The sequence below is a fragment of the Physeter macrocephalus genome, chromosome 2 (assembly GCF_002837175.3).
Source record: "Physeter macrocephalus isolate SW-GA chromosome 2, ASM283717v5, whole genome shotgun sequence".
Lineage (NCBI taxonomy): Eukaryota > Metazoa > Chordata > Mammalia > Artiodactyla > Physeteridae > Physeter > Physeter macrocephalus.
The window spans coordinates 7,753,274-7,772,974 of NC_041215.1; the positions used below are offsets into that span (position 1 = coordinate 7,753,274).

The window sequence follows — 19,701 nt, forward strand, 5'->3', positions numbered from 1 at the left end:
TTTTTTTTTAACCCCACATTTGTTTATTTATTTATTTTTGGCTGTGTTGGGTCTTCGTTTCTGTGCGAGGGCTTTCTCTAGTTGTGGCAAGCGGGGGCCACTCTTCATCGCGGTGCACGGGCCTCTCACTATCACGGTTTCTCTTGTTGCGGAGCACAGGATCCAGACTCGCAGGCTCAGTAGTTGTGGCTCACGGGCCTAGTTGCTCCGCAGCATGTGGGATCTTCCCAGACCAGTGCTCGAACCCGTGTCCCCTGCATTAGCAGGCAGATGCTCAACCACTGCGCCACCAGGGAAGCCCTATCTGCATACTTTAAAAGCTGCTGCCTAAGGGTCTGGCTTCCAATCAGCCTTTAACCTAGGGACTGAGTTCTTCCCCTTTGGGATACTAACAGGTCTTGGCATACCCTAAACTACTGAGAGCCAAAAAAATTAAGTAGGCTGGACTTCCCTGGTGGCGCAGTGGTTAAGAATCTCCCTGCCAATGCAGGAGAGAGCCCTTGTCCAGGAAGATCCCACATGCCATGGAGCAACTAAGCCCGTGCACCACAACTACTGAGCCTGCGAGTTGCAACTACTGAGCCCACGTGCCACAACTAATGAAGCCTGCGCACCTAGAGCCTGTGCTCCACAACAAGAGAAGCCACCACAATAAAAAGCCAGTGAACCGCAAGGAAGAGTAGCCCTCGCTGGCTGCAACTAGAGAAAGCCCACACACAGTGACAAAGACCCAACACAGCCAAAATATAAATAAATAAATTTTTAAAAAAATAATAATTTGTTATAAGATGCACAAGATTAAAACATGTAAATTGTGACCTCAAAACATAAAATGTTGTGGGGAGGAGGAAAAATATAAAGCTTTATAAAGTGTTCAAACTTAAGTCGTTATCAACTTAAAACAGACTGCCCTAAATTCTTTTATGTAAGCCTCATGATAACCACAAAGCAAAAATCTATAGCAGACACACAAAAAATAAAGAGAAGGGAATCTAAGCATACTACTATAGCAAATCATCAAATCACAAAAGAAAAGAGCAAGAGAAGAAAGGAATAGAGGAATTATAAAACAGCCAGAAAACAACTAACAAAATGGCCATAAGTACACAGCTATCAATAATTACTTTAAATGTAAATGGACTAAATTCTCCAATCAAAAGACACAGTTGTTGAATGAACTAAAAAAAAAAAAAAAAAAAAAGACCCATCTATATACTGCCTACAAGAGATTCACTTCAGATGTAAGGACACCCACAGACTGAAAGTGAAGGTATGGAGAAAAAGATATTCCATGCAAATGGAAACCAAAAGAAAGCTGGAGCAGCTATGGTTATAGCAGACAAAATAGACTTTATAAGACAAAGACTGTAATAATAGACAAAGTTCACAGCAGAAATAAATGAAGCAAGGACTAAAAACACAATGGAAAAAAATCAGTGGAGGGCTTCCCTGGTGGCGCAGTGGTTGAGAGCCCGCCTGCCGATGCCACAACAGTGAGAGGCCCACGTACTGCAAAAAAAAAAAAAAAAAAAAGGAAAAAAAAGAAATGATAGAGGAGACATTACAACTGATACCACAGAAATACAAAGGATCATAAAAGACTGCTATGAACAACTATATGCCAACAACTTGGACATCATCAAAGAAATGGATAAATTCCTAGAAACATACAACATACCGGACTGAATCATTAAGAAATACAAAATCTAGGGACTTCCCTGGTGGTCCAGTGGGTAAGCCTCCATGCTCCCAATGCAGGGGGCCTGGGTTCAATCCCTGGTCAGGGAACTAGATCCCACATGCATGCCGCAACTAAGAGTTCACATGCCACAACTAAGAGCCTGCAGGCCAAAGCTAAACATGCCACAGTGAAGATCCCGAGTGCCACAACTAAGACCCAGCGCAGCCAGAATAAACAGTAAATAAAATTTTAAAATATTTTAAAAAAGAAAAGGAAAAAGTATTTATTAAAAAAAATACAAAATCTGAACAGACCAATTACTAGTAAGGCAATTCAATCACTAATCAAAAACCTCCCAACAAACAAAAGTCCAGGGCCAGACAGATGGCTTCACTGGTGAATCCTACCAAACATTTAAAGAGGAACTCAACACCAATCCCTCTCAACATCTTCCAAAAAACAAAAGAGGAGGGAACACTTCCAAACTCATTTTACAAGGCCAGCATTACCCTGATAACAAAACCAGACAAGGGGGCTTCCCTGGTGGCACAGTGGTTGAGAGTCCGCCTGCTGATGCAGGGGACGTGGGTTCGTGTCCCGGTCCGGGAAGATCCCACATGCCGCAGGGAGCGGCTGGGCCCGTGAGCCATGGCCGCTGAGCCTGCGCGTCCGGAGCCTGTTCTCCGCAACGGGAGAGGCCACAACAGTGAGAGGCCTGCATACCGCAAAAAAAAAAAAAAAAAAAAAAAAAACAGACAAGGATCCCACAAGAAAAGAAAATTACAGGCCTATATCCCTGATGAATATAGATGCAAAAATCTTCAACCAAATATTAGCAAACTGAATTCAATACACTGAAAGGATCATACACCATGATGAAACAGGGTTTAGTCCAGGCATGCAAGGATGATTCAACATCTGCAAGTCAATGTGATAAACCACATTAGCAAAATGAAGGATAAAAATCATATGATCATCTCGAAAGATGCAGAAAATGCATGTGACAAAATTCAACATCCATTTATGATAAAAACTCTCAACAAAGTAGGTAATAAGGAAACATATATCAGCATAATAAAGAACATATATGACAAGTCCACAGCCAACATCATACTTAACAGTGAAAAGGTGAAAGCTTTTCTTCTAAGATCAGGACCAAGACAAGGATGCCAACTCTTACCATTTTTATTCAATATTAAAGTCCTGGCAAGAATAATTAAGTAGATGGGGTTGCCAGGGGCTTGGGAGAGAGAGAGATGGGGGGAGTTATTGTTTAATGGTACAGCATTTCACTTTGGGAAGATGAAGAATGTTCTGGAGATGGATGGTGGTAATGGTTGCACAACAATGTGAATGTACTTAATACCAATGAACTGTACACTTAAAATGGTTAAAATGGTAAATTTTGTGTTATGTATATTTTATCAATTTTTTTTAAAGCAAAGGCTTATATTTAAAATCTCCAAGATACATATCAATAAATGAAAAAAAGAAACAGAACAGTAAATAAAGCATGATATCTTTTGTGTAAAATAAAAAAAAAAGAAATGGCATTGATAAATTTTTATCAGGCCATCAAAAACAGAAATAATTCAGTTTACAACCTTCAACCATGACTCTAGTCCAAAAGTAATTTTTAGGAAAAATTTTCTGTTAACTAAAAACTGAACTTAAAAAGTCTTTGTTAGGTAATTTGTTCAAGTAGCTTAAGGTTTAATAATTTTTCTAAGTACTTTTCCACCTTAAGAAAAAGACGCAGGATTTATATTAAGGAAACCAAATGATAATCAGCATTGTACTCAACACTAAAGAAGAAACCATAATTTTGCCTCTCATAACTTGCTACCTCTCCTGGGTCCCATACTCAGCCATTTCAAGGGGAATCTCTAAAACCCCCTAACCCTGGGAAAATACACTTGCTGTGTACGTCTTGCTCCCAGCTATCATGGTAAGATTCCTGACCTCATACCTGACAGAATGGCTATCATCAAAAAGACCACAAATAACAAATGTTGGCAAGAAAGTGGAGAAAAGGGAACCCTCGTACACTGTTGATGAGGCTGTAAATTGGTGCAGCCACTGTGGAAAACAGTATAGAGATTTCTCAGAAAACTAAAAATAGAACCGCCATATGATCCAGCAATCCCACTCCTGCATGTATATCCAAAGAAAACGAAAACACTAATTCAAAAAGATACATGCACTGCAATGCTCACAGCGGCATTATTTACAATAGCCAAGATATGGAAGCAACCTAAAAGGTTCACTGATAGGTTAATGTATAAAGAAAATGTGGCATACATATACAATAGAACACTATTCAGCCATAAAAAAGAAAGAAATTTTAACATTTGCAACAACATGGATGGACCTGGGAAAATATTATACTAAGTAAGTCAGACAGAGAAAGACAAATACTGCATGTTATCACTTATATGTGGAATCTAAAAAATAAAATGAGTGAATATAACAAAAAAGAAACAGACTCACAGACAGTGAACAAACTAGTGGTTACCAGTGGGGAGAGGGAAGGGGGAGGGGCAAGACAGGGTAAGGGATTAAAAGGTACAAACTACTATTTAGAAAATAAATAAGCTACAAGGATATATTGTACAGCACAGGGAATACAACCAATAGTTTGTAGTAACTGTAAATGGAGTAAAATCTACAAAAATTTTGTATCACTGTTTTGTACACCTGAAATAATATAATTTTGTAAATCAATCACACCTCAATAAAAAATAGATAAAAATAAATTCAAATTTTAATATTAATAAATTTTTAAAAGATAAGATTCCTGGAGAAACTCAAATATCAAGCCAACTACTTTTTCACTGATCCTTTCTAAGGCACTTCTGCCTTCAACTCTTTCCCAATAAGCTCCTCCCAAACATTCTTATATCAATATTTAAGTTCTTTCAAGATCCACTCTATTCCCTTGCTACAAGCATTATCAAGACTTCGTAAGCCTAAAAATAACCCATCCTAGTAACAATATAGTTACCTCTACTTTGCCTTATCATCAAATTTTTTATTCAGGTCTCTATACACTGACACAGAATAATTTCCAAACCAATTATTAATTTAAAAAACAAGATTCAGAACCGCATGTTTGTAATGATATTATTTGTATAAAGTAAAACACACACACACAGCATTCTGCTTTAAAATTCATCTGGTAGGATATACAAGAAACTACCAAGAATGTGAGAGGGAATTTGAAGGACAGAGTAGGGAAAGAGATTTTCTCTACTGTTTGGATTTTGAACCATGTGAAAATATTGCAAACTTGTAAACTCTGGAAATAATTTGAAGTTTTGACATTAATTCTAAGGAGCATATTCCATATCCACTGTCTCCACTTATCACCCTCTTCTCTCCTTCATATGCTATATATTCTGAATCTGCCTTCCCTTTAAGATCATCATAGATCTCCTCGCCACCAAATTGACATGCCTCTTCTCAGCTTTCATTCCACTAGCCATCTTGGCGAACCCCTTCTTCATGATACTCTAACTTAGTGTTTGCAACACTGCTCAACTGAGTTTTTCCTCCTAGTTCTGACCTCTCTTTTTCTGCCTCTTCTTTCTATTCCTCTCACCTAAATAAAAGTATTTACCAGTATTCTGTACTCATCTCTTTCTGTCTCTACTCTGTCACTTTGCAGTGGCATTCACTCTTGGGCTTTCAATTACAAACTCAATTCAAATGACTACAAGATGCACAACTGCACCTACACCTTTCAGCTCATCTCTAGTCCTACCATTTCTAATTTGCTGTGAAATTCTACTAAACATTTGAAGAATTATCAATCTTTCACAAACTCCTCAAAAAAAATAGAAGAGGGGGAATACTTTCCAGTTCATTCTATGTGACCAGTACTAACTACCCTGATACCGAAACCAGACATGGACAACTAAAGAAAAAAAGAAACCAATATCTCATATGAATATAGATGTAAAAATCCTCAACAAAATACTAGCAAACCAAAACCAGTATAAAAAGGATCATACTCCATGACCAAGTAAGATGCATCGAAAGAATGCAAGGTTGGTTTAAGATCTGAAAATCAATTAATTATACCATATCAACAGATTAAAGGACAAACACCACATAATTTATACACAGAAAGAGCACTTGACAAAATTCAACACCACTTCATAATAAAAACACTCAATAAACTATGAATAGATGGGAACTTCCTCAACCTGATAAAAGGTATCTACAGAAAAAATCCACAGTTAATATTAGACTTGATGGTAAAAGAATGAAGTTTTCCCCTTCGATCAGGTACAAGACAAGGATGTCCACTCTCAGCACTTCTATTCAACATTGTGCTAGAGGTTCCAGTCAGGGCAACTAGGCAAGAAAAAGACAAGGCAACCAGATTAGAAAGAAAGATGTAAAACTGTATCTTAAGACGCAATGATCTTTTAAATAGAAAATTCTAAGGAATCCACTAAAAAACTATCAAACTAATAAAGTTCAGCAAGGTTATAGAATACAAGATCAATAAGCAAAAATAAATTGTATTTCTATACACTCACCTGAACAATCTGAAAATAAAATTATTTTAAAATTCCATTTACGAAAGCATCACATGGAATAAAATACTTAGGCGTAACTTTAACAAAAGACATGCAAAACTTATACTCAAAAACTACAAAACATTTTTGAGAGAAAATAAAGATGATCTAAATAAATGGAAAGGGGGACTTCCTTCATGGTCCAGTGCCTAAGACTCCGCACTCCCAAGGCAGGGGGCCCGGGTTCAGGGAACTAGATGCCACATGCCACAACTAAAGAGTTCGCACGCTGCAACTAAAGATCCCACATTCCACAACTAAGACCCAGCACAGCCAAATAAATAAATATTTTAATAAATAAATGGACAGACATTCCATGTTCAAGGACCGAAAGACAACATTAAGATGGCAATACTCCTCAAATTGACATACAGATTCAAAGCAATCCCTAATAAAATCCTGGTTGATTTTTTGGTGAAAACTGACAAGCTGATCCTAAAATTCACATGGAAATCCAAGGGTACCAAAATAATCAAAACGATCTTGGAAAAAAAAAGTTGGAGGACTAACACTTCCTGATTTCAAAATCTACTACACAGCTACAGTAATCAAGATAGTGTGGCACTGGCATTAAGAATGAACATATAGGGCTTCCCTGGTGGCGCGGTGGTTGCGCGTCCGCCTGCCGATGCAGGGGAACCGGGTTCGCGCCCTGGTCTGGGAGGATCCCACATGCCGCAGAACGGCTGGGCCCGTGAGCCATGGCCGCTGGGCCTGCGCATCCGGAGCCTGTGCTCCGCAACAGGAGAGGCCGCGGCAGAGGGAGGCCCGCATACCACAAAAAAAAAAAAAAAAAGCGAAAAAGAAAGAATGAACATATAGATCAATGGAACAGAATTGAGAGTCCAGAAATATATGGTCATGTTTACAGTCAACTGATTTTCAACAACAGTGCCAAGACCATTCAATAGGCAAAGAATGGTCTTTCCAACATATGGTGCTGGGAAAACTGTACAGCCAGATGCAAAAGAATGAAACTTGACCCCTACCTCACACTATACAAAAATTAACTCAAAATAGATCAAAGACTTAACTGTAGGAGCTAGAACTATAAAACTCATAGAAGAAAACATATGCATAAATGTTTATGAGCTTGAATTAGATAATGGTTTCTTAGACATGACATCAAAAGCACAAGCAACAAAAGAAAAACTAGATAAACTGGACATCAAAAATTAAGAACTTTTGTGCTTCAAGACACTATCAAGAAAGCAAAGGGACAGCCCCCAGAACTGGAGACAATTCTTACAAATCACATATGTGATAAGGGACTTGTACTTAGAACATATATTTTTTTAAACTTTTATAACTCAAAAATAAAAAGACAAATAACCCAATAAAAATTAGCCAGAGTGGTGCTGGGAAAACTGGACAGCTACATGTAAAAGAATGAAATTAGAACACTCCCTAACACCATACACAAGAATAAAACTCAAAATGGTTTAAAGACCTAAATGTAAGGCTGGACACTATAAAGCTCTTAGAGGAAAACATAGGCAGAACACTCTCTGACATAAATCACAGCAAGATCTTTTTTAAAAGACCCACATCCTAGACTAATGAAAATAAAAACAAAAATAAACAATGGGACCTAATTAAACTTAAAAGCTTTTGTGCATAAAAGGAAACTATAACAAAATGAAAAGCCAACCCTTAGAATGAGAGAAAATATTTGCCAATGAAGCAATTGACAAGGGATTAATCTCCAAAATATACAAAGAGCACATGCAGCTCAATATCAAAAATACAAACAACCCAATCAAAACATGGGCGGAAGACCTAAATAGACATTTCTCCAAAGAAGACATACAGGTAGCTAATAAACACATGAAAAGATGCCCAAGATCACTAATTATTAGAGAAATGCAAATCAAAACTACAATGAGGTATCACCTCACACTGGTCAGAAGGGCCATCATCAAAAAAATCTACAAACAATAAATACTGGAGAGGGTGTGGAGAAAAGGAAACCCTCTTGCACTGTTGATGGGAATGTAAATTGATATAGACACTATGGAGAACAGCATGGAGGTTCCTTAAAAAACTAAAAACAGGGCTTCCCTGGTGGCGCAGTGGTTGAGAGTCTGCCTGCCGATGCAGGGGACAGGGGTTCGTGCCCCGGTCCAGGAAGATCCCACATGCCGTGGAGCAGCTAGGCCCGTGAGCCATGGCCGCTGAGCCTGCACATCTGGAGCGTGTGATCCGCAACGGGAGAGGCCACAACAGTGAGAGGCCTGCGTACCGGGGGAAAAAAAAAAAACAAACAGAACTGCCATATGACCCAGCAATCCCACTCCTGGGCGTATACCCAGAGAAAACCATAATTCAAAAAGACACATGCACCCCAATGTTCACCTCAGCGCTCTTTACAATAGCCAGGACATGGAGCAAACCTAAATGTCCATCGACAGAAAAATGGATAAAGAAGATGTGGTACATATATACAGTGGAACATTAGCCATAAAAAGGAATGAAACTGTGCAACCTGCAGAGACGTGGATGGACCCAGAGACTGTCATACAGAGTGAGGTAAATCAGAAAGAGAAAAATATCATATAATATCACTTATATGTGGAATCCAGAAAAATGATACAGATGAACTTATCTGCAAAGCTGAAATAGAGACACAGATGTAGAGAATGGATGTATGGATACCGGGGGGGAAGGAGGGGGTGGGATGAATAGGGAGACTGGGACTGACATACATACACTACTATGTATAAAATAGATAACTAATGAGAACCTACTGTACAGCACAGGGAACTCTACTCAATTTTCTGTGGTGACCTAAATGGGAAGGAAATCCAAAAAAGAGGGGCTATGTGTATACGTACAACTGATTCACTTTGCTGTACAGCAGAAACTAACACAACATTGTAAAGTAACTATACTTCGATAAAAATTAATTTAAAAAAAAACAGGAATTTTCAAATCATCACTAAAGACTAGAGAAGTGATCCCATGCCAAATAAGCAAAATTTGGAGGAGTTATTTTTATTTTTTATTTTTTTGCAGTATGCAGGCCTCTCACTGTTGTGGCCTCTCACTTTGGGGAGCACAGGCTCAGGCCGTGCAGGCTCAGAGGCCATGGCTCACGGGCCCAGCAGCTCCGCGGCATGTGGGATCTTCCCAGACCGGGGCACAAACCCGTGTCCCCTGCATCGGCAGGCGGACTCTCAACCACTGCACCACCAGGGAAGCCCCAGGAGGAGTTTTATTAGAAAATATTCTGATTGAAAAAAACCAGAGAGACTATGCTGATCCAAAACCATAGTCCCAGGGACTCCCTTGGTGGCACAGTGGTTAAGAAACCGCCTGCCAATGCAGGGAACATGGGTTCAATCCCTGGTCCAGGAAGATCCCACATGCCACACAGCAACTAAGCCCGTGTGCCATAACTACTGAGCCTGCATTCTAGAGCCCGCAAGCTACAACTACTGAGTCCACGCACAGCAACTTCTGAAGCCCACGTGCTCTAGGGCCCACGTGCCACAACTACTGAGCCCATGTGCTGCAACTACTGAAGCCCGTGTGCCTAGAGCCTGTGCTCCGCAACAAGAGAAGCCACGGCAATGAGAAGCCTGCACACCACAATGAAGAGTAGCCCCCGCTCGCCACAACTAGAGGAAGTCCGCATGCAGCAATGAAGACCCAACGCAGCCAAAATAATTAATTAATTAATTAAACAAACTAAAAAAAAAACCACAGTCCCATACTTGAAAAACAAAACCGGAAAAGGGGAAAAGTAAAAGGGATTATTTTTCTAACTTTCCCTCTCTCTCCTTCTCTCTCCCTCTGCTATGTCTTTGGTCTATCTCTATCTCTTTCATGAACACGCACACTTACACACACACACACACACACACACACATACACTGACTCATCCATATACCTCGGTTTTGGGTGATGAAATCAATAGACAGACTCTTTTGGAACCTTTAGAGAGCAGAAAACTGAAACACTACCTAGTGAGTAGACAGGGCTACAGGAATAAAGGGTGACCTGATGAGAAGAGGCTAACAGTAGTAAGAAGGGTAGCACATCCCCTAAAACTGGTTTGAAAAGAGGGTCTCTGTTTACTGGATTCACCTGGTAAGGCAGCCAAAATTAGGTTGTGCCAGAATAAGGTGAAATCCATTGCCACATTATCTGCTTACAACTTTATCTCTGCTCTACATAAATAATGGTGTTTCTAGGATGCTGAAAATCACACTGAATATAATCTCTTTCCTGTTGCTTTTTCTCAAGCAAATGCGTGAAAAGATGCTCAAATCGAATAGCCATCAGGGAAATGCAAATCAAAACCACAATGTGATAACCACTTTACACCCACCAGAATGGGTGTATGATCAAAAAGACATACAATAAGGCTTCCCTGGTGGCGCAGTGGTTAAGAATCCGCCTGCCAATGCAGGGGACATGGGTTTGAGCCCTGGTCCGGGAAGATCCCACATGCCGCGGAGCAACTAAGCCCGTGCGCCACAACTACTGAGCCTGCGCTCTAGAGCCCGAGAGCCACAACTACTGAAGTCCGCGCGACTGGACCCCATGCTCCGCAACGAGAGAAGCCCATGCACCGCAACGAAGAGTAGCCCCCGCTCGCCGCAACTAGAGAAAGCCCGCACGCAGCAACAAAGACCCAACACAGCTAAAAATAAATAAAAATAAAATTAAAAAAATAAAACATTTTTTAAAACTTATAAAAAATTTAAAAATAAAAAAAGACATACAATAACAAGTGTAGGCAAGGATGTGGAGAAATTGAACCCTCATACACTACTGGTGGATATGTAAAATAGTGAAGCCTCTTTGGAAAACAGTCTAGCAGTTCCTCAAAATGTTAAAATTAGAGTTACCATACGACTCAGCAATTCCACTCCTAGGTAAATAGCCAAAAGAAATTAAAATTTATGTCCACACAAAATCTTGTACATAAATGTTCACAAAGCAGCATTACTCATGAGAGCCCCACAATGGAAACAACCCAAATGTCCATCAACAGATGAAGGAATAATGTCACATCCACACAACGGAAAATTATCCAGCAATAAAAAGGAATGAAGCCTGATACATGTAACAACATACATAAAGCTTGAAAACACCATGCTAAGTAAAAAGAAGCCAGAAGGACCACATACTGTATGACTCCATTTACATGAAATATCCATATTGGTAAATCTATATAGACAGAGAGTAGATCAGTGATTGCTTAGGGCTCAGGGGGATTGGTACTGATGGCTTAGGGGTATGGAGTTTCTCTTTGGGGTGAAGAAATGTTCTAAAATTGGTTGTTGTGATGGTTACACAACTCTGTGAAAATACTAAAAGCCACTGAATTGTACATTTAAGTGGGTAAATTGTACGGTATATGAATTATATCTCAATAAAGCTGTTTTAAAAAAATTAACCTACTGTGACGAAGTCAGAACACTAGTTATCTCTGGAGGGTACTGACTGGGAAGGGGCACAGGCGACCCTTCTGAGGTGCTAGAAATGTTCCATATCTTTATTTGGGTGGCAGTTACATGGATGTATGTACTGAGCTATACAATTAAGGTTGGTTCACTTCATTGTATGTCAACAATACTTTTTTAAGAAGGGCTTTTTTTAATAATAAATATTTGTGAGTGAATGAATATTTAATTAATCCTCATAAAAACCTAAGAAGTATATATAATTATTATGAGGAAACAAAGGTTCAGAAAAGTAACTTGCCCAAAGCCACAAAGCAGGCACTTGCACATTTCTCTCTCGACTCCAAATCCTGACTCCAATACTCCATGACTTAATCTTTGGATTTCTTCCAACTAGAACTGCTGCCTAATGTAAGGTATGCACACATAACTATTAGATGAATTATACTTTATGCTTATATTTAAATTTTGGATATAACTTATATATTTAAATTATTAAATATAATTCAATAAAATATACATTTAAATTATATATATTTAAATTATTAAATGCTATATAAAGGCACAGAAGGCTAAAATTATTATAGGCTGTGGGAAGCTATACGGAGAATAATAAGACTTAAGGTGATCCTTGAATCTAAAAGAATATAATGAATAGGTAGGGATAAGTATGGGGGAAGGCTGGAGGAATCACAGTGCCCTAGGAAAACATCTTGTAAGGAACAGTTTTCATCTTTTTAAGTGTTTCCTGTACATTTAGTTATTTAAACCAGTATGTTCAAACATGATAGCAGTGGTAGCTACACCACCAAATACATGTAATTCCTTAAAGATATTTAAATAAGTAAAAACTCTTCTCCCTAGCACAGAACCACCTTCAGGCTCAAAATGGGTTTTCAAAGAATCACAGCAGATAAGGGATCAGTAAGAAGTGTTAAGTAGAGGCACCCCACAGATTTCAAAATTCCAGTGCTTCATGAGATTTAGCCACACTATTTCCACCGAAATTCTAAGAGTAAAAAGGTCACTGCTCAGCCAATTTAAACGAACAACCTAACATACAGTTCAACTACTATTTAAGTTGCTACCCTTCAAAATGAAAAAAAAAAAAAAAAAATCACTAAAATAATGGCTTATCTTCAATTACTTGAACAGAGGCTACAGAATGAATTACCACTTTGTCTGCAAAGAATGAACAGCGTCTAGATAGATGCCAAGTCTCTTCTTAATCACGACAGTTAGAAACAAAATGTCTCTAAAGAATGCACAAGCAGGAAAGGTGACCCAAAAATGAGACTTGTTACATCACAGGTTGGTAGTGTCCTTGAAAATCTCCAATTTGGAAGATATTATTTTTCTGTTTTGTTCAGCACTTTCACCATCTTGATCTATCTGAAGAACAATCACTGACAAGATAATTTAAAATCTTGACATTCTCCCTACCAAACCTGTCAAAATTGCTCTGAAAGCTTGGGGGCATAGCGACCTTAACAGTCCTCTATGAATGATTGACTTTTACGCCTAAATAAGTCACCATTCAAGAAACTTGGTACCAAGCTCTTCATCAACTGATCAGCTTGAATGTTTCTCCAATTTAAAAGAAGGTAAACGCACACCTACACACACACCTGATGCTCTATTTTCCAGTTTATACTCAGCCTCAGTTTAGGACAAGTGTGTAAAAACAGAATCCAAACACACTGAGAAATAATTAGTTATTTACTGAATCCTTGGACACTATTTTAGGTACCTCACACGCATTATAGAGGTTACTCCTCCCAATAACTCTATATGGTAGGCATCATTATTTTACGTTATTTTTATCACGATTTTACACGTCAGCAAACATTCAAAAGCAAACAGCTGGTAATTTCTTAAGTTCGTAAATGGGAAAGTTGGGAATTGAAGCGCGATGTTTCTGATTCCAAAGAGACACATTTTTGGATTCAACTAAAAGGCACTGCCTCTGACAGGAAAAAATAAAAACAGTAGCATAAACTTTCACTTTTTCCTGGGTGTTACTCATTCTCAGTGACTAAATACAAGAACAAGAACGTTGGAGTCAGTCTGGCTGGATTCAAAACCAGCTCAACGACTTACGCCATGTGTGTCTTCGATCCTCAGTTATCTAATATGTAAAGTGAGGAGGATAAGAGTACCTATCGCACAAGACTGTCGTGAAGATTCAACAAATGTGTATGTAAAAGGCCTGAAACACTATCACCGTACAGCGCGGAAACATACTAGTTCTGTTGGAGAGGAAAGTGGTAAATGATGATAAGGATTCCCAAGGAACATCTTTATATCTGGGCAAAAAAACTAGATCACTCACCAACAAAACAGTAGCCTGGAGTAGGGAGGGAGCGTGAGGAGAAAGGGGCGAAGAGGCCCAGTCGCCCTGACTCCACGAGAAGTCCCGGCTGTGGGACCCCGCGGAAGGAGGCGGCACGGACGGAGGCCGCTTGCGCTGTGCTCAGCGTGAGGAAGACGCCTTCGAGGGGCGGAGGGGCCCAGTCGTCCTAACTCCACGAGAAGTCCCGGCTGTGGGACCCCGCGGAAGGAGACGGCACGGACGGAGGCCGCTTGCGCGGTGCTCAGCGTGAGGAAGACGCCTTCGAGGGGCTGGCGGGAACCAGAGCCCTTCGCCTGGGGACCCCGGGGAGAATGAAGGCCGCACCCTCTGTGTGAGGGGCGCGGTCCGGGCACCTGAGGGCGGAAGCCCATCCGGCGTCACCAGGGGCCCACCCGGCGTCGGGAGGTGCCCAGTACCCTGCGGGGCCATCCCCGGTTTTCCAAGGGGCCTACCCCGCCGTCCCAAAGGGCCGTCCCTTCAGGAGGCGCCCACCTCGGCGTCCGGTGAGACCCGCCTCACCGTCGAGAGGGCCCTACCCCCAAGTCAGAGGCGCCCCTCCGGGAAAGGAGCGGGCCGCGGCCCCCCGGAGGGTGAGAAGGAGGCGGGAAGTAGGCGGGAGGGAGGTATACCGAAGCGGCAAGTACTCACCAACCGGCCCCCGCCGCTTCGCTGAGCCCCTCCTCTCGGGTGCCGCGGGTCGCAAGCGTCCGCAGCTCGTTAGGAACTAGGGGTGAACGAGGGCGCGCGAAGCTGAGGTACCGCGGAGAGACGAGCTCTCGAAGCAGGCGCATGCGCGGGCGTCCGGGGACGGAACCAACCCGCATTGCGGGGGGAGACTGCCGCCAGGACATACCAACCGTGTGAGGTGGGGGCGCCATCAGCGCGAGGTGGATTCTATTTCCAAGGGCAGACTGGGCACCTCCCGGTGGTCTCGCAGTTTGTTCGTTTGCTTTATCATTTGCTAGCTAGTGCTTTGAGGGAAACCAAAGAGTAGTAACAGGGTCCCCGAAACCCTACAGGAAACCTTCAACGGCTTCTCTGCCACATCAAGCCTCCTCTGGCCCTGTCTTTGCATGTATCTAAAGTTAGACTGAGGACTTCCCTGGTGGCGCAGTGGTTAAGAATCCGCCTGCCAACGCAGGGGACACGGGTTCAAGCCCTGGTCCGGGAAGATGCCACATGCCGCAGAGCAACTAAGCCCATGTGCCACAACTACTGAGCCTGTGCTCTGGAGCCCGCGAGCCACAACTACTGAGCCTGTGTGCCACAACTACTGAAGGCCGCGGGCGCCTAGAGCCCGTGCACCCCAATGAAGAGTGGTCCCCGCTCGCCGCAGCTAGAGAAAGCTTGTGCACAGCAAAGAAGACCCACTGCAGCCAAAACTAAATAAATAAATTTATATAAATAAAGTTAGACTGAAATTATCTGGTAAGACCACTTGAAAACTATCTCCGGATGGTAAATGTTAAAGTCTGACCATTTCATGGGAAGAAGGAAATCTGGGAAACAGAAACTCTTAGAGATGCCAGGTGGAAGCAAAAAATTAGAATAGCCACTTTTGGTGAAATTTTAAATGTGCATTTTATGACCCAGCAATTTCATGTATACAGGTGTGCCGAAGAAATGTTCATGTTCAAGCCCACTTCCCTGTGAAAAATGAAAACAAAGGAAATGTACAATAAGACATGAATGAATAAAATGTGGTATGTTCCTACAATAAAATATTACAACAAATAAAACTAATAAATGAGTCCTATACGTATCAACATTTGACAGCTCGTTAGAGTTGTTGAAATAGCAACGTGCCAACGAATATGTTACCGAAAATTCCGTCCTTGTCCCCCCCGCCAAATGAGAATAATGAGGACAAGGTTTTGAGGATAAAGGAAAGAGAAATGTATTGATTTGCCAGCAAATGAGGAGGGTAGCAGACTAGTGCCTTGAAAACTATGACCTGCCTTCTGGGGAGAAAGTTGGTGTATTTAAAGCAAAGTCTTGGAGCTGGAGTTAAGATCAGAGGAACACACAAAAACAGCAAGAATGCCCACCCATGCTAATCAGTAACAAAGAATGCACAGTAACAAAGAATTTAAGTTTTAGTTCCCAGCAAAGGAGGGAGAGAATGGGAAAAACAGTTTTAGAAATCATTCGTTAGTTTTAGCCTTGTGGCTCTGTTATGTGTACATGTGAAATGATTTATGTAAATTTAAAAATACATAGAATGACAGTATATACTGATTATGGAAAATATGTGTGTAAAGTATAGAAAATGAACTAGATGAATATATGAATACAAGCTGTGATAATATGACGGCAGGAGAGTGGGGAGGGGTGGAAGCCAGGATAAATGGAAAGGAGGAATAAAGAGCACTTCTGACAGGTCTGTCATGATTTCTTTTAAAAAAAGAAGAAAACTAAACAAAATGTTAACAATTGGGTAGCTGAACTATATGTACATTATTCTTAGTACTTTTTTTGTCACATTTTATTCTAGAATGCCCTTTTCCTATTCCCTCAACTCATCTACCTCCAATTGATCCACCAAAATCCAGCTCAGTCAATTCTTCCTCTGCTTCCTCTAACCCCAATTTGAGGCAGGAGACACATGGGCCCCCAGGGCAAACGGTTTGAGTTCGTTCCTTGTGGACCGATACTCCGAGACGGAAATAACAGAAAAATTGAGAGAGGAGGCTAGGCCCTCCTGGGATAGACGATAAGAGACCACATATTCCTCATTCTTTTTTTAAAAAATAAATTTATTTAGTTAGTTAGTTTTGGCTGCATTGGGTCTTTGTTGCTGCGTGCAGGCTTTCTCTAGTTGCGGCGAGCGGGGGCTACTCTTCTTTGCGGTGCGTGGGCTTCTCATTGCAGTGGCTTCTCTTGTCGCGGAGCACAGGCTCTAGGCACGCGGGCTCCAGTAATTGTGGCACACAGGCTCAGTATTTGTGGCACACGGGCTTAGTTGCTCCACGGCATGTGGGATATTCCCGGAACAGGGATCGAACCCATGTCCCCTGCATTGGCAGGCGGACTCCAAACCACTGCGCCACCAGGGAAGTCCCTATATTCCTCATTCTTGAAGTCAGGAGACCTCCCCAACTATACATGCACAGAAAGGCTCCTTGGAGGTCAAAAGGGGAGTGATGCTAAGTGATGGCAACTAATGCTCACTACCCATAGGCCTCTTCAGTAGAATCCATCTTGGCTAAGAGATGTGCATGCACACATGGGAAAATCCTGAGATACACCAAATATGGACTCTGAACCAGGCAAATCAAAATGATTGGTCAAAGGAAACATGGAAGAAATGCCCCATAAAAGTGATTCAAGCTGCCATGAGGGTGCGACTCTCTCTCTGAGCCCACCCATGTGTCTATCCACACATACTGTACTCTTTTTTTCTCTTAATAAATACTTTACTTGTTTCACTACTTTCCGTCTTTGTGGGGATTCTTTTTCTGCAGAGCCGTACGGCCAGGGCTTTGTCACTGACCACCGGTCTAGTGGCTAGGATCCGGTGCTCTCACTGCCGGGACCCGACCTCAATCACTGGCCAGGAACTGAAATCCTGCTTCAAGCCACTGCAGGCCAAGGCCACCCGTGATCATATTTGGTGCCAAAACCCAGGAATTCGGGAAGTCAAGGTAAACCGCGGGTTCACCCAGCTGTGGCTTGAGGCCCCTGACTTTCACTCTTGCTCTGTCCGCTCACAGCCTCGTGGCTCCCCCCAACAACATAGGGGGTAGCAAGGGAATTTCCCAGGCCATGCAGATTCAAATAACGCTTGGGTGACAGCTGACACCGTCCTTTGGGACGTGGTGGAAATGTGATTTCCGACTGTGCAGGAGCCCCAGGGGTCTCTCTCTCTCTTGCTCTCCCTCTCTCTGTCCTGTAAGGAACCATCCACTATGCCTTTCCTTCCCACCTTACTCGCACAACAAGGTTTCTTTCTCACTTCGTATCTCCGCGCTCTTTTAGGGAAGGATTTCCTGGATATTATTCCTAAACTGCATCCCCGCCCCTGCCAAACCCAGTGCTGCCTGTGTCAGACAATTCCCAATTCTATCTTAGCTGCCAGACAGATAGGGCAAAGGATTTTGGATTCTTCTGTTGTCTAGTCTCTCACCTCACTCAATGCCCAGAGATTTACTATGAGAATTTCTATACCTCCCGGCCCTCGAGCCTTGAAACCCATGCCATCTTCCACAGCGCCCAACTCCAATTTTTCCAAGGGTTTGTCTTTGCATCTATCAGCCCCGTCACTCCAGGCCTTGACAGCCTACACACTGCTACAGACAGCCTATCGGGCTGGCCTCTACCCAGAAGCCCGAATTACAAACTTTGTAGATGATCAGTCGCGAGGAATACACCCCAGCATTGGAAGACTTATCATAGGACATAAGCTCTGTAGATAAGGGATCCCTCTTAAGGAAAGCCCTGGCAACCGGTCTGCACTGATTCAAAAGCCCTTCTCTGGCCGTGCTGTACCTCGCACAAGGTACAAAGGAAGGCCAGAGACGTCTGGTCAAAAATTGATGGGAGAGGAGAGGTCGCTTGAAACCCCATCAGGTTCGAAGGGAATTTGGGGGACGCCCTGAATCCCTTCAGGTTAAAGCCTCCTGGTAAATGTTTCCAGGACACCGGATTCCATTCTAGGAGTACTCTCGTGTTCTCAGTTGCAGGTTACTCAGCACGAAAGGATCCCCCTCCAAGCCAGAAGAGACACCTCTGGAGTGTATCCTTAAGAACTGGAAATTTGAGGACTTCCCTGGTGGCACAGTGGCCAATGCAGGGGACACGGGTTCGAGCCCTGGTCCAGGAGGATCCCAAATGCCGCAGAGCAACTAAGCCCGTGCTCTACAACCACTGAGCCTGTGCTCTAGAGCCCGTGAGCCACAACTACTGAGCCCACGTGCCACAACTACTGAAGCCCACGCACCTATAGCCAGCGCTCCACAACAAGAGAGGTCATCACAATGAGAAGCCCGTGCACCACAACGAAGAGTAGCCCCCGCTTGCTGCAGCTAGAGAAAGCCCACATGCAGCAGCGAAGACCAAACACAGCCAAAAAAATAAAGAAATAAAATAAAGAAATTAAAAGAAAAAAAAGTATACCAACATAGATTCCTCCACTTCCGAAGGTCAGTCCCTTCTGGGACAACACTTCATCAGCCAGTCCGCACGTAATATTAGACAGAAACTCCACAAGTTACAATTTGGCTCACAAGCCCCCATGCCCCAACTCCTAGCTGTGGCCTTTGGGGTACTTAATAACTGTACCCCAAAGCTGGGGAAGAAGAGAGAACCCAACATGAGAAAAGACAGGGCAGGGCTCATGCAAAACTGATAGCTGTTGCTGTCAGCCATGGCTTGCGACCTCAGGATAACCCAAGGGGGCCAAGAAAAGTCGAACTATCAGTCTGGAGGTAAGAACAACAAGGGGGAGTGCTACAAATGCAGGTCAACTGGCCACTGGGCCTGAGATTGCCAGAAAGAGCCCCCTGGGCCATGCCCAGTGTGTAAACAAACAGGTCATTGGAAGAGGGACTGCCCTCCGTCCCGAAGGGGAAGGCCCACTCCCGAGATGGCCATGCTGGACGACTGAGGCAGCCCGGGGATTCTGTCATCTCCCCCCAACAAGATATCTATCTCCGTCAAGGAGCTCCG

At 42.5% G+C, this 19,701-nt stretch overlaps 1 protein-coding gene across 4 annotated transcripts in view; it reads right to left on the reverse strand.

Annotated features, from left to right (window-relative positions):
- Positions 1-14,817, reverse strand: part of UIMC1 (ubiquitin interaction motif containing 1) — a 170,803-nt gene extending 155,986 nt beyond the window's left edge. For 3 of the 4 annotated variants that reach the window (XM_055079989.1, XM_024116287.3, XM_024116288.3), the window contains exon 1: positions 14,683-14,817. The gene's annotated coding sequence lies outside the window, so the exon portion shown is untranslated. Of the gene's footprint in view, positions 1-14,013; positions 14,365-14,682 lie in introns of those variants that run through there. The other variant, XM_055079986.1, reaches the window with a different exon arrangement.
- Between the last annotated feature and the right edge of the window lie 4,884 nt (positions 14,818-19,701).